General features: G+C 39.3%; 1 long non-coding RNA gene and 1 pseudogene across 1 annotated transcript in view; both read left to right on the forward strand.

Moving 5' to 3' along the window:
* The window catches only part of LOC138940398 (uncharacterized), a 160,075-nt gene that overhangs the window by 35,435 nt on the left and 108,247 nt on the right, over positions 1-16,393 (forward strand). The window lies entirely within an intron of this gene.
* Positions 7,682-8,611, forward strand: LOC138940209 (uncharacterized; annotated as a pseudogene).

Here is a 16,393-nt window from a genome sequence, read left to right on the forward strand (position 1 = left end):
GGCATTTTTTTTTTAAAGTGTCTTAAACGACGAGGAGTTTTTTAAAAAAATAATTTATATATTTTTTTTTGTTTTGTACTCTTTTATCAGATACTGGATATGTTTCGAAGCAAGATGTACTAAATTTTGAAAAAGTAGTCTCGGGGCCATCATAAATTGCGGAGTTCATCTTATGCATCTTGGCATTGTTGTCTCAGCCTATTTGATTCGCAAACGAAACGGCCCCTTTGGCCAGGTTACGTCGTATCTTTTGTGTGTCAAGGATACAAACTTTCAGTGAGAATAATGCCGTCTTGTCCCTTTTCGTCCCAAAATGATGAACTTAAATTCGCCCGTCTAACCGAATCGATAAATGTAAATGGTAGAATATTATATGAGACGCGTAAAGAGATGATCTAGAACAGATATTCTTTTTTATACGATATTAAATCGCCCATTATCGCACATTCTGTAAATCTAAAGTTTCCGCTTTGAATTGCCAATAAATCATAAATAATGTTAAGAAAATTTTTTAAATATAAGCCGGGTGTTTTATAATAATATTCCTAAAATTCAGATTAGATAGTTTTCGATTAATAAATAACAATTTTTTTTTTTAAATATACTTGTTTGCGTCATATTGACGCATTTGTTTTACGCCAATCATGCAACGTCGCTACAATTGCGATATGTATGGACAGTTGCAACAAACTTTACAAGGTTTCGGATCCTTGACTCTTCAACCGCAGATATTACTGTTATTGTAACTTCAGCATAACCCATTTTTTCAGCTGCAACTTGCGTAGGGAAACCTTGTATGTATATAGAAAAATCTGTCTCCGTTTGTGTTAAGTTAAACTAGATCAAATTTAGCATTTTGACGCGCGAGCTAGTCTTAAGTTAGAATCTAATATATACTGCTCTGAAAAGATATAACGCAGTGGCACTCTTTTTTCAAGAATAAGTTCTCTATGCGTAATTGTTTATCAGTGAGTCTTATTTGCGGTACATGACATTACTTTAATTACGTAAGAGACTCTAGAAACTGAATGATTAATCGATGCTGTTATAATTCATTCCTCACAGGCATTCGCAACGTTTAAAATTTCCTGCGTAATTAAAAGTAATGTCATATATCTCGCGATTAAGATTTATTGCTAATAGTTACACGCAAGAAACTCATTCTTGACAAAAATGCTACTAAGTGCCATTTTATTAAGATGAGGACTGAATTTTGATAGCATCTTTATACGATAAATAACGTGATATTTAAAATTGATTAATAGTCTCATAAATATAGTAGCGAAATATTTGTCGCAACTTCTTTATAATGTATTTCGATTATTCAAAATCCGTAATCAGTTTTTTTTTTCTTTTTTTTTCCTTTTGCTGAGTCAACAATGTTTGTAAGCCTGCCTTTTATTACTTTGTTTTACGATGTAACAATTGACTTGGCAGATTTACGCTGACTATAGCGACGATATATCGCGATTACGCTTCAACAAAGTGATTCTCAATAGCATAATGGTCTTTCACGGTAACACCTATTTGCAGCAAATTGTATTATCCGGCGATCCATCGTGCGATGACGCGAGATGGAATCGATAAGTCGGCGCTCGATTTGCATCAACTGACGTCAAGTGACCGCGAATGTACGAGCGAGGTCGTTCGACAAACAGCCAACGATATCAAGCTAGACTCGGCTCGATCGCGTCAATGGAAACGGATCGACGGTCTTTAATTAACGATATAAGTTATGATTATAACGCAAGTTATTTGACAATTCGCTTCTACCCGAATCAAAATTTTTGACAGTCCGTGTCGAATATGCCTCTCGCGACTTATTACATTTATTTATTCGTGCACACGTGGTACATTACTTATATACGCGAGCGTTGTGCACGTGCGGCGAAGTTTAGCCGATTAAAGCGACGGATTTGAAATATAGAGCGAAGCATCCAAGGTCCCGTCTAAGGTCGCATTTATAACGAATGTTGATGATCGAATGAACGTTAGGCCGGAAGTAATTAACACGCGTTCCTAATAACGCGCGTGTTTTCGTATGACGCAATATGTGCGTGACGGTATCGTCGAAAATAAATTGGGATTAAGTTCAACAGTTAGACGTCAATGTAGCAGTGACAAGAACAACATCTCTCTTCTCACGTACGTTCGCCAGTAACACAAAAATCGACATAGAAATAGTTCTTTTCTGCAAGTACATCTATCTTACGCTCTTCTATATTATCTACTTATCTTGATAAATATAAATTTTTATTTTTATTTTAACATCTCCCCTCTTACCGCACGTCGTCTTACATGTTGCCATAATACCATTGACTGCGCAAGCAACCGATATAAGTTTACGAAACTTGATCGCGCCGCGATACGCGAGCAACGTCTCCTTAATTCATCGCGACGATTATTCGTTTCCGTCGGATTGAAAAGAAAAAAAAATGGCATGTCATCTCGAAATCATCGTCATCGTATGAGGGGGATCCAGAGAGGATACGGCCCGTTCGTCTGCGCAGAAGATGCTCGAGGAGCGCGGGGCGCGGGAAAAAAAGAACAGAGAGGCCGAAGCGCACATATATGTTTATACAGAGACACACGGAATTATGCCGCCGCGTCTCGCGTAACATTATGCAATCTTTCGACAGAGTCGCGGAGAGACGTTGTTTGCTCGTGCCAAGGTCGAGGGTGCGCATGCTCGTCGGTGTGGATCTCTTGCCGAGATCGCGCGCCGATTCTTTTCTCGTTCTTTTCTATCGAATCAGCGATTTCGAATTCCGATCGACGGACGGAAAGTCAAGCTCGATACAAGGTCAATATCTATCGTTGACTTTGGAAACATCGAATTAGAGGATCGATATTGAGTAAAAAAATACATCTTTAAAATGCGTCCTTCGCTTTCTGGCAACGCAACTAATTTGTATCTTTATTATCGTATTATCGATAAAGAATAACGTTCCGAGAAATATTGTAAACGGCTTTGTCGAATTCTTAAAGGACTTTTCGTCTTCGGTTGAAACTGGTGTTCGCCGCACCGGAATTTGTAACTGCTGCCAAGCTGCGCAATATGCAATGAGCGCAGTTATAAGCAATACGCGCGCGCGCGATTTACGTGAAGGGTGAAAGCTCAAAAGACGGTGACAAATGTTGACACGTGATACAGTTTCGTAGCGCGACTGATCTCGTACCGATCGTCGCAGTTGATGCACGCGATGTCATCTAAAACCGGGAATACGTGAGAGCCAGTTCAGAGATCCAGTCTCTCCCCCACCCCCTCTCGCTGCACTTGCTGCACCGGCTGATAGTCGCATCGATCGGCCGCCAAGGCCGCGTCTTATTCGGGCAAGGCCAAGGTCGTTGGCTGGCATTGCAAGTCGAGGTGAGATTGCAACTTCTTCTCGCACCCGAGTTGCGCCAGCATTGCAAAAACTTGCGTTCGGCGAATCTTTCGTATAATTAAATTATAGGTAATATGTAGGTGAGAGTAAAGAAAACATTAGTGAAGTAATTTATTATTTTCCGCTTCGTTCAATGTTGAAATATAAATAGGTTTTCTAGTATACGTAGATATCTTTACCGAGTATCAATAATCGATGCGGCATTCTCCGATTTAATTTTTCACAATACGAACAATGATTTATATTTAGATTCTTACCAGCAAATTTATACTACGTATAATATGTTGTTCCCCTAATTGATTATAGATAGCATTTCTTATAGAGATATTAAATTAACTAACAATCTTACAGAAATATTGTAACGCAATATTTTAAAATATTGCTCGTACATTACGCATTTTTTTTTTCCACCGATGCGATCTTAAAAACATGTAATAACAATCAACGTGACGAAGTGGCGCAATAATGCCACATTGACCTCTTCCACTAGGCGTGCTTCCGAAAGCTGGCCTTGCGATAAGGCGAGTCAAGGTTAAAAATATGCGTGCCTTATGTTTTATCTCGGCCATTTCCGGGTCTATTTTCACTCGAACCTCGGAGTTGGCGTCGCCGATAAAAAAAAAATATTCAGTTTTATATTAAACCGACAAATAATAAGTAAGAAAATTTGCCTCAATATTCTTCTAGACACGTGTGCTCCGTCAGCGAATGACGACAGACGTACAATATAAAAACAAGCAATCTAGATGCATATATATACAATATATGTGTGTGTGTGTGTGAACGTGTGCGTTACGTAATTTATTTCCCACCTTGTTATATTTCCTGCATGGCACCACTGAGCTGATATTTTGAATGAGCAAGCGTGGTGGAAGAGCTACGTAGAAACGTTTCCAAGACATGGTATACGATTTTGTGGATCTGCTGTTTGGCAATAAGTCAATTAGTCGTCGCCTGTAATTTCTAAATTTCGCGTACCGAAATATTTTTCGTAATTTCTAAAGTCGAGTGTGGCCTTCATTCCTCACGTGACAGAAACGTGACGAAATAAAATCGTCACATTCCTTAAAGCAATTTTTCGGCAATAAATTCATCTCACGATAATATACGCGATTGTTAGATTCGTTACATGTTACGTAATTACATATACTTAAAATAGTTGAAGGAGAATGCTACGCGCGTAAATCTGGAACAAGCTAGAATTTGAGATGAGAGTAAATGTGATGTGTACGTTTCTCCAATGATAAAATTATGTTTAAAAAATATTTTGTACACGCAGATCTATATTAAAGTCAATGTGAATATCTTCTTTGACCGTCTTAAACGCACGTGATGACTTCGTTAACGCAAGAACGCAAAGATGCCCGAACATTTCTCAAGCGAGTACGTACATCGCCGTTCGCTATCTCTTTACCTTCGTTTAGTATTAAAGAGGGTTAAAGGGGGTCACACCACACCATTGTTGCGCTGCCGTATTGCGTGACCCTGAAGATCCACGAGACCGCGACGCAGGGTCAAACGACGTGCGCGCACATATGTCAGTGGGCGTGTATTTAATCGTGACATATGTATACATATATCGTCGATGGATGGTAGCGGTGGTGATCGTCGCGCGGTGCGACATCGATGATGAAGTGGGGGGGGGGGGAGAGAGGAGAGAGGAAAGGGAGACGGGGGGTCACGACCAGTAGTCGATATATATCTGTACGTGTGTCCGCCCCGGCCGCCCGTGACCATGTGGCCTTGTCCTTGTACGACGTCGCATCGAGCACTATGTGCCACCGACACTCATCGGCTCTGCCGATGGAACCTTCCTATAACGAGTACGAGGAAAGGAGAGGAGAGGAGAGGAAAGGAGAGGAGAGGAAAGGAGAGGAGAGGAAGCCGCGAGAAGAGCGCGCACGTGTGCACACAAACGTTTTATATACGATTACGTGTATACGTACGTACGATAAAATTACGATGAATCGAGACGCCGTACCGAACGAATTTGTATGTGACTAATGCGAGAAAAGTCAATCTCCTTCTCTTCGATCTCATATAATCTTCCAATAAAGATAGTGGAAAATTCTGTTGATATCCACGCGCCGATAAAAATAATGTGCATCGCGTTCAGGTTTTGAGAAAACTGTGAGAAAAATCTTTATCATTTGAGTTTGATCGCGCTTCATAGATTTATTCGTAACGTCATTTTACGTTAGCGTCGCGATTTAATGTAAATTTTTTTTTTTCCTCCATAAAGGAGAATCGCGGTATTATCGCTCATGATTTTGCATTTTTTAATACACACGCATACACACTGTTTTATAATCTAAAATCTTTATTCGCAATTAAATGAGAGAAAGAGATAATTTCTTTTAATAAACGGGTTTTCCCGCGCCGTTCTTTACTGACGCATCGGTAAATATTGTATATAAAATTCAATTATACTAGTCTCGAATAATCGATATGTATTTTGTACTATCGAATTACGGATCGCATTCCGAGTTTCTAAACGGATGTATCCGAGCAGAAGTCTGTTCACTTGGTTGCGTTTCGCTGGCACGACGAAGGTTATCTTTACCGTGTATTCATTGTTATCAAGACCGACGACGATAATACTATAAGTGACTCAGCGAGATGAGTTCAAGTACAGATTCGAGCGATCTTAACCTCGAGCGGCGTGATTAACGCCTTCTTGTAATATCGATGGCTCGATATCTTTGAAAGTTTCTCGCTGTCCAGCGTGAGAAAGTTTTTTTCACATTATGATATTTTGAGAAATAACATGTTGTTCGATTTATTTCTTACCATATATTTTCAAGCGAACTAATTTTTTTGCAAGATGCAAACATTGCATCGTGTTATTTTCTAGTAGTTTTATAGACACGATTATGAGAAAAGATATACGAAGCACGATAGTTTCTGCAACACATCAAAATTGCAATTGTAACTTTTAATTGTGATTCTTTTTTTCTTATTTCATCGAATAAATAAATAAAATTTCTTCCTGGGATAAATTAAAAAAAAAGAAAAATAATAAAATTCAGAGATATGTATCTGGATAATGTTATCTTCCCTATGTATATTTGTATATTATGAGAAATAAAGTTTCGAAATTCAGAAAGTATAATGGTAATGAGAGAAGAAAACGTACAGCAAAAGACCGTGCGATACGAGTTCTTAAATAAATTTATGTATAGCGTTATTACATAATGTTGTTTGCGCCGAAACTTGCCAAATAAGAGTCGCAATAATAATGCAACGGAATTTTTCATCCTCGACTACTCCACTTTTGACTTTTGTAACTTTTCAATTTTTATCTTACCACCTCTATTTTTCGAATCTCTCGATGGGCTTGTGTATCGCAGATTCAAAGTGAATTCACACATTATTCTGTTCTCTCTATTTGATTTTTATCATAACTGCCGCTATCTCTCGCGTAATTCAAGACTCATTCTCTCGGCACCGTCAAATTTGATTTAATTTTTTGCGACGCGCCGTATAACGAATCGTATGTAGATATTATGTCAGCATTTATGTATAGATAGCAACCAGGGCTGATGTTCGATCTTTTCGACCAGAAATCACGTCGAAGGTCGCGAACGGCCGTCGAATACCGCGATGTACGTTTTAAAACAGTCCAACGCCTTCGGTCTTCGTCCTTGCGACAGTTTTAGTTTTCGAGGAGTTTCGACTCACTGTCGCCGCGCGAGGGAGGCGCGGTTACGTGTTACGTCTAATTTACACGGAGGCAGTGTAAGGTTACTCGCTACAAACTAGTATCGTGTACGTGTAACCGCACACTCGCTTAAAATTAGAGACATCAAGTAGGAAGAGCAAATTGAGGGGGGGGAGGGGGGGGGCAAACTGAGCGGCGAGATGACCCAATAGAAACTGTTGCTATTTTAGGATATACATGCCTTTTCGCGACATTGAACCGATAATTCAAGCATGCCACATAATTACAATATAGTAAAAAAAAAATATTTTTAAAAATTATTAAATTTTTTTTTTTTTTTTATATTTCTTTTTTAATATTTGACTAAATTAAGTATATATCGTCCTACGTAATCTTTTTCGGAAACTCCTTTCCCTTTCCGTCGATCTTCCCGATCGATGTCTTATAGAAGAGACGTCACATAGAATTTGGCATATCTAAGAGACCGCGTGCGTCGAACGTACTTCGGAATTTTGATTGACAGTTTGTTCTTGTTGACAACTTTGTGACGGTGACGGCAACGGCGACGGTAGCGGCGACGGCGGTATCGCAAGGACAACCGCGCACACATCAATGTTGTATCGTCACGCATATGCGCAGCATATTGCTACGTGCACGCGTATATATCTGCGCGTCGCGGATTTGTCGCAATGTCTCGTGTCGTTTGGAGGCAGAGTCGGAGCGAACGCGCGCGAGCGCGAGCGCGGCGAGACGAGACGCGGAGCGACGCGGAGCGACGCGGTTGCGGCCTTGTCCTTGAGCATAATCTTTCCTCGTTATCGGACGGCGTCGAGGCTGCGGTCGCATCGGACCGACTGCGAACGATTAGCGCAGCTCCCGCGACCGTGCGTCAGCCTTCCTTTTATATTTATGAATAATAATGCGCCCGACACATATATATATATATACATCACAATGATGTATATCGGGGATTCGAGCTATCGCATCGGTAATGTATATATAAATGACACGTTAACTTTGAGCATTATATTATATTCGACAAACGGTTCTTTCGTCTACGTTTCATCAGCGTTTTTCGATACATGCCTAATAAATTATTCACGTTGGAGGGAAATTGAATTTGAAATTTGAATAAAAATCTCAGTAATCCGTTGAGTATTTTCATTATAAATATTATCGCTCTCTGTCTCTCACACGTGTGAATTGTCTGGATCTCCGGTCGAAATCTAAGCGGAACGGTTTTCCGCGAAGAAAGATAATCCGAGCACCTCGAGTCACGAGTCGTCATCTCGAACGAACGCCACTGGTTATCAGCGATACCCCCCTGGTTCTAGGAAGCGAACTTGCTATCTCTGACCTTGGTTAGCGAAATACTTAACGCAGCGGCACGTGTGCGGCGATGCAGAAGCTGACGAAGTAGAAGGAATCGCGGATAACGAGCGAGAAAAAAAGTAAAAAAGAACAGGAGTCCGCAGTCGCGGCGCGACATGTAGATCGATTAAGACGCTGCGATTCATTTTGGTATAATAGTCACGATGAAGATGTTAGAAAGATTATTAGCTGTTTCGATCACAGGATGCCATTGATCGGATCCGGAAAGAGAGTGTAGCAATGGGAATAAAAATATATTCTTGCCTTCTTTTTTTTTTTTTTTTTATCTTATCATATACGTTGATTTCATTCACGTCATCGTTATTTCAACATAAAATTTCGAATATTCAAAGAAGAGGAAATGGAGTAAACGTACGAGGTCCAAGGTGAGAGGAGAGTGGAGGACGCAGAGTAAAGAGGGACAAAGGGAGATTCCGACACGCGCAACCTAGCGTTTTCGAACGTTGAATACGTCCGCTATATTATTATTAGCCGGATCGTTGAAAACGCACAAGGTCAGCCTTCGCGTTCTCCTTTCCTCTCTATGAGATCACTATTCCATCCACCCTCTAATCATCGTCGAGCTCATAAAGATGAGTCTGCGTGTGTGTGTGTTTTTTTATAGACGTTAAACGTCGATGACAGACAATCGTACCCGTTTTTCTCTCTCGAACACGTGTTCCGTCCACTAAAAGTGATTACTCATTGTTGAGGAATATTCTTTAAAAATCGCGCGATTCGCTTGATTATTCATTGAATTTTGGAACGGAATAAGACGTTTTCCTATCATTAATGTCGCTAATGATTTTATGAAAATAAGTTTCGTTCCTTCTGTCGTATTATTTGCAACGGAGAAGTAGAATCGTGGCTCGAGCGTGTGTGGTATACACGTAGGCGTTTATCCTCTGTCTGGATGATAATTAGAACTATTTAAGGTGAATATTTTAGAGACCTTGACGCGCCCAACTGGGTTACGTGGCGTGACTTCCGGCGCTTTCACGTATGACTCGCCCCTCGAAGGGCTTTCAACGGCTCGCTTCGACGCGCTTGAGCAACGTGTTCGACGTGACGATCCACTTGTGCTTCGCGGGTTTATTTGTGCATATGCCGTTGTAGTTTTTATTATAAATATAATACACCGAGCGATTTAATTATTCCAAGAAAGTAGAGTTAATTAAAACAAACGATGGATCGAAAGAAGGAAGCTCTTTGCCAACTATAATATTTTTTATTCTCTGTTTACGATATAATTATCGACATATAAATTAATACCATAGCGATAATTACAAAATAATTAATTACTTGTACGTTTTAATTAGCATGTAACATAACATTGCATATTATGTAAATCTATATCTTTATCGTCAAGACCTTGACAAGTTAACACCTGACAAGGAGCGTGTGAAAGATAAAAGATTTCTGCCCTTTTCGAAAAGCGACACGACCGTAGTAATCGCACATTTACGTAATTACTACGATCGGATACTGATCTTTTGCGGAAGAACTGGAGTTCCGTTACGATGCAACGAACTGCAGCCACGACGAATAACTGTAAAGGACTTTGCGTGCTAACCTGTTGCAACCAAGGACGCAAGAAATATATGTATTGTATATAATGGTAACGCGAAATTTTTTTTCGAATCTCCTTTTTACTCCGCTCATCTTTTTTATAAATCAAATTTATCGCGCTTGCAGTTTGTGATATTTTAAACTAATTTCGTGGAAAAACCTTTTCTTCGAAAGAATTTCTATCGATCGATCGCTCGGCGATAAATTTTCCTAGCGCGGACATCAATCGATAAGGCTAAAAATATCAAACGTACATACGCATGTACGTGTGGATATATACAATCGGATGATATCGGGATCGTGAGTATCGCGGTGTCAGGGGGACACCTCGCATGGAATAAGAGGAAATCGGATACCGGACGGTTGAGAGCTCGTATCGTCCGTATAAGCTAAGACTTTAGTTTGGTAATTACGACACCCTCGCCGCGATAATGCCGACGACAGGTGATCGGGCGTATCGTGTGTCTTTAAACATCCGTTATACGCGGCATAACACTCTTCCCTCTATTAGCGATAAAGAAGTCGGTTCGTTTTGTACGCTGGAACATTCGTGATAAACACGCAGCGGTCGATATCGATTCGCGATACGAAGTGTCCTTGAGAGCAGAAAATGATTCGACGCGACGCAACCGTTCAATCTGTAGACGGATAATTCGCTAATGATTAAAAATTATGCGTCGTTACCATTGATTTAATCGATCGATTTAATCGGCTTTCGGACATGAATTTCAATCGTCGTTTATTCGTTGATCGCGTATTAATCGCTCGCGAGTTTTATCCAAGGACGACGTTTCGCCGTAAAAATAAAAAAAATGACGTTACGCAACCCAACGTCGTATTTCGAGATGTTTATTGTTTCTGGAGCGATACAATTTTATCATTCTCCTCGCGAGAGAGCTCGCGATTGCAAATCCGACGCACTCCGTGTAATAATGAGACAACGAATATATTCGGAAAATTGCTTTTACGTCTAACAAAAAGACATCTTCTTCAGATATCTTCTTAAGAGGGATTCTAGAGTGAAAGAATTTAAAATGGAGATACCTGCAAAAAGGTAAATAAGACGCCGGTACCTATATCGCACAGTGATGAGTGCAGCGGAGCGTCGACGCTATTTCTGCACTCGCGTGTACGCACGTAGACAAGTGTCAATGACCTCGTCACTATTCAGCGCAAGTGCGCTTCGCTGATCAGGCATTGGCGCGGGCGTCGAGTCGAAGCGAGTGAGTGCCAGAGGTCGATACCACGGCGTCCAATTTCCTTCTCGTTCACGCTCACGAACGTGAGGACCGCTTGAAATACAAAGAGATTGATAAACGTAACACTTTTTTTTTTCCGGAAATTTTATTCACGTTAAACTAGAATCTTTACTTCTCTCCTCTCCAATTTTTCATTCCGGCCGTCGTTTTAGAACGATAGGGATGCGCTGAATTTTTTTACACTATGCGCATTTTATCATGAAGTTGCGCAGACAGACCGAAATGACTATACTGCCAATTCGTTTTCGAACGGCAGACCGTGTAATTGTGTGCGTTAGTTGCGGTTCAAGCAGCAAATGGGTCTCGACAGTATCGCGTGAGTCTTGGAAATTATGTCACAGTCGATTTCTACGCTCCCGCGTTACTCAACCATATAATATATTCGAGTATCCAACGATACGAATATGTACGCGCCCGAGTTTACTAGAATAAAAGTAGAACAGCCATGCGCGTACGCATGGTGAAACGCATATTGTTACTTTGAGTGTATTTCAATTTTTGTTGCTGGCTAATACAAATGAGGGCAAAGAGCTCGAAAGTGCTAGTAAATAGTAAGATTTTATTTTTCTATGGAATTGATATTGACGCTCGTCTCACACATTTTCGATACGAAAGAAAGTTTCGAAAGCGACTCATCGATACGAAGTTGGTTCGATTAATCACTGTAGATATCTCGACGGTTCGCTGATATGTCGATCTATAGTGATATTTCGGATATAAATAACACAGTTATCGTTATGTACTCGTCACGTCAAAACTTTATCGATTTTACGAAGCGTCCCTTAGTCGCATCGATTTTCTTTATATACGCTCTGGGAAGTGCTAAGAGAAATTGATAGCGTTCTACGGCGATGTTTCGACACAGACTATAGAATCTATGAAAAGTAAATGTGAAAGGAAAAAAAGAAAGCAGAGAGATGTAGTAACATGTGAGGAAGTGAAAGCATGTGTGCGAACGCTTTATTAAGAAAATTATTAACTTGTTTTCCTGCTGCTATGAGCATATTAAAAGTGTAGTAAATTCGTCAATATTTTTTTTCCCCCAACACTGATTTAGTTCACAAATATTTGTGAACGATTTATAACATAATATTCGTCAGTTTATATTTCATTTTTGGGGCACGTGTATTCTTTATCTGGCGCGCTTGTACCAAGTAAAGCATAGATATTGATTCGAGGATTTGATATGACAAGAGGTCAATGATTGCGCGGTCCTGCGAAGGCGACGTAATCGTCGAGCAACTCACATAGTGCCAGTTGAAACGGGCGCAAATGTGACCTAATACGCGCGGGGGCAGTAACCTCTACCCGTTACTATACCACTGCAATCGCCAGGGGTTCTATTAGTATCTCGTTACTTCCGAGTGCTCGTTCCTGGCAGCGACTCGTCCCATCGCAGTATTTCTTCTTCGAGTGCAAACAAAGGATAGCAGAACTCGGTATATGCGGATTTGAATAGAAATAACATGTAATATTACTATTTAGAAACACTCGTACATACACGAGTTCATTTTTCCATGAGCGCGATACGATCAGGTTGCATACATAGAAAATCTTTAATCAATTATTTATGTGACATTTATATATATATACAAAAGAATTTATGTTGCTTTATTAGAATTTACAGTTTAAAATCATTGCGTTTCAGAGAAGTTTAAATAGAAAACAATGAGAATTAGCAATTATTTTTATTTTTTTTAAATGAAAGCGAGAGAGAGAGAGAGAGAGATAAATATATATTATAATATAAACTGGGAAAATAATATATATATAATATATGCAACAAGAGAACAAATATATATACAATATATATATATATATATATATATAAAATATGTATTTTAAATATTTTTTCTCAATGTATGAACTTTTTAATAAATTCCACGAAAATTAGTAATAATTACATAATTTCTTTATAATGATTATTATTTTATTAATTAATATTTATTTCTCTTTTTTAATTTTAGTTCATATTCTTATCATTTATCGTCTACAAACTGTATCTAAATAAGTATATATGATTTCTTGACTCAACTACCTACCTATTTGCAACATATATACTATACGCAATACAATTATTTTACACAACTAGATAAAAAAATCTTTAATTAATTGTTTATAAGTAAAGAAATATATATATATATATATTTATTTATTTATATTTATTGCGTGTATAGAAACGAGCTCAAGATCGATATCGCGCAACGAAACCGATGATCACCTCCCACCAGATAAACTCTCTCCGTGCAACGTGCCCGAGGATGAGACGTGGTTTACGCGTAACAGTCGTCGGGTTCAATGACCGACACGGTTTCGCTCGCGTTCGCGCGCCGCGTCGTACGTACGTACGTAGCTTTACTCGACCAACGAAACGTAAAGCGTAAAGACCCCGGGACTGGCGAGCGTTTCGGGAAGATGACGAAAATATACCAGTTAAAGAGCACGGTCAATGACCGGCTCGGTTCTTTCCGCCGCATCGCGGGTGCGACGTAATCCGATGACGAGTTTCCGGGCATTGAAAGTCGTCGATTAAACGAGCAACGCGCCAACTCGCTCACCTCTTTCAATGGTTAATACAGTTTTATCTGATTTATCAACGTGTTTAAACGAAGAATCATATATATATATATATATATATATATATATATATATATATAAGATACTTTGGAGAAATTAACATTAAAAAGTTAATGTTTTATAGTCTCTATAAAGTTTCGTTTTCTTTCGCTTCCCTTACGATTTATTATCTTGTAGAAGATTATAGATTGTAAAGGAACGCGAAAATGGGATAAACTGGGTAGCGATTTTACATCGTATCGTAACACGGTAATAATGTCGGATATATGAAAAGCAAGTTGCGAGGGAATATTTTGTAACAGTTTCATTCTGTTGCCCAGAATAATTTTTCATTTTGCGCGATTTCTTTGATTGTCCCTTATCTCCGCATATATCCGTCGAGGTTTATATCTTCTTTCAATTCTTTTTTATACGTTTGGCCTTGAAAAGAATAGCGGCGATGCGTAGATGGCAAAACCACTTAGAAAATCGGCCATTCACCTCGATGTTCTTGAACTTTCAGGGTCGCTTAACGCGAAGCGCCCGACATGAGCCTTATCGTTTCAACAAAACGTCGGCTCGAATTACAGCTAGCTCTTTATCGCATCGCCGTGACTATTTCTATCAAGGACTGTGCTTACGTCGAACATTGACCGACGTTTCGCCGTGTGGCCGAGCAACCTAAATAAACAAGATTTAGGGTCGTCGCCATTAACGTTGATTAGCGTTGACCGTAATTAACTAAATTTTCTTCTCTCATGCATGCTACGGTCGAAACTAATCTAAAAAAAATATATAAAATCACTAATTAGGGTTAATAATAAAGGCCATTAGTGCAATTGACTTTTAGTCTCGTTCGAATTGATATTTGTTCCTTGGATAGTTCGAACGAGAACTCTCTTGTATATTTTTAGCTTAGTTTTATTGCTGCGAGAAAATTATATAAAGTTATTGTACGCGTTTGTAAAGAAGACATTCATATTTTTGTACATAAATATATATAAATTCTTTAATTAATATATATATATATCACATATATATAGGTGAGAAACCGAAATTTACATTGCGAATTTAATCGTCAAATTGAGGAGTAATCGGCTAGTCGGCCATTTGGATTTCGCGGAGAGTGACGCGGGGATTCCTCGTGGAAATTGGAATTGGAGCAATGACCTTCGAATTCGGTCCGGTCGACAAGGTTCGTGAACCCTGAAAAGAGTTGGCAGGCCTCGGAAGGATGGTACAGTTATACCTTCCTCCTCCATTTACTCTTTCCTCGTTCCTCCTTCTCCTCCTTCCTCCTTCTCTCCAACTACTTCTTCCTCCTCTCTAACAATAAACTCGCGCTCACTCGCGTTCACTCCCGCGCTCTTGCCCGACCGAAAGGAAATACCGTATGGTCACCTCGGCCTCGTCACCGCGGCGAAGACAAGAGGAAATCCCGTGGCGTTCGTCGACCCTGATGTCGGATATCGAAAGAATGGCCTCGGCTAACAGTAACGAAGGCAGACTCTTCGAAGCCGTATCGATCCTTCCTTAATCAAAATTTGCTAGTTATTATTTCCGGCGAATGGCACAAGTCATGAAAAATCTACGAAAATCTACACAAAATTTTAAGCATTAGATGTATAATTAAACATCAAAGGAAATTAAATTTTATTTAAAATTTGCTTAACGTCAACAGTGTTTTTTTTTTTTATTTCAGGTATCGTTTTATATTATCATATCTTTTGTATCTCTGTGAGATAAATTTATGTAGATAGAAAAACATTATGGCGCGTTTTACGGTTCGATTGAACAAGCGAATAAAAATGTCATACGTTTAGTGACACAAGAAGAATGTCGCGCGGCAGACGTTGAATCTTGCAGATATATCAGACGATATTTCACGCGACGACATGCAAAATTCTACAGTAAGCTACTACGAAACGTGAGACTTACGCGAAAGATACGCGTGGCTCTCGAGGTAAGTGGGTCGTTGATTCAGACTAGTCAGAGCCTCTTCGGAGTCGATATCAACGGGTTTTAACGGGACTGTGAGTAATCGTGCCGCAGAGATGCAGTACCGAAATGGATTTCGGGACGGAAGGAACGAGGAAGTATTGTAGATTTAAGAAAAGATGCCATTTAACAAGAATTTAGATTCCCATCCAAAATTATGATATATAAAAATATGATGATATATTTTTAAAAAATATGTCACATTTTAGAAATGTCATTTAGTCATGTAAGTTAGTTGATCGAAGAGACTTGGCTCCGTCTGTCTAGTAACGTTAGAAACATTGAGATACATGTAAAGATTTACAAAGGTTAATGGCCTGGCGATTGAGGAAGGAAAAGGAAAGTCATTGAGATGAAATCACTCTATAGTTAATTACGCTTTATCAGTGTTGCTTTTTACGCTCGATTAAACTTCTATCCGACCGTGGCGCGAAACAATTAACATAGATAGCGGATATATGTGTATTTGAAAAAAAAAAAAAAAAAAAACAACAACAACAACACTGCGCATATCATGGAAAACAAATACTCATTATAAGAACGCTATATATCGTATTATTTTTTGAGTTTGGAGGAGAAAATTAAACAAA

Source organism: Polyergus mexicanus, unplaced genomic scaffold (genome assembly GCF_030449975.1).
Source record: "Polyergus mexicanus isolate NDT 795.1 unplaced genomic scaffold, iyPolMexi1.0 SCAF_16, whole genome shotgun sequence".
NCBI classification, from domain to species: Eukaryota; Metazoa; Arthropoda; class Insecta; order Hymenoptera; family Formicidae; genus Polyergus; species Polyergus mexicanus.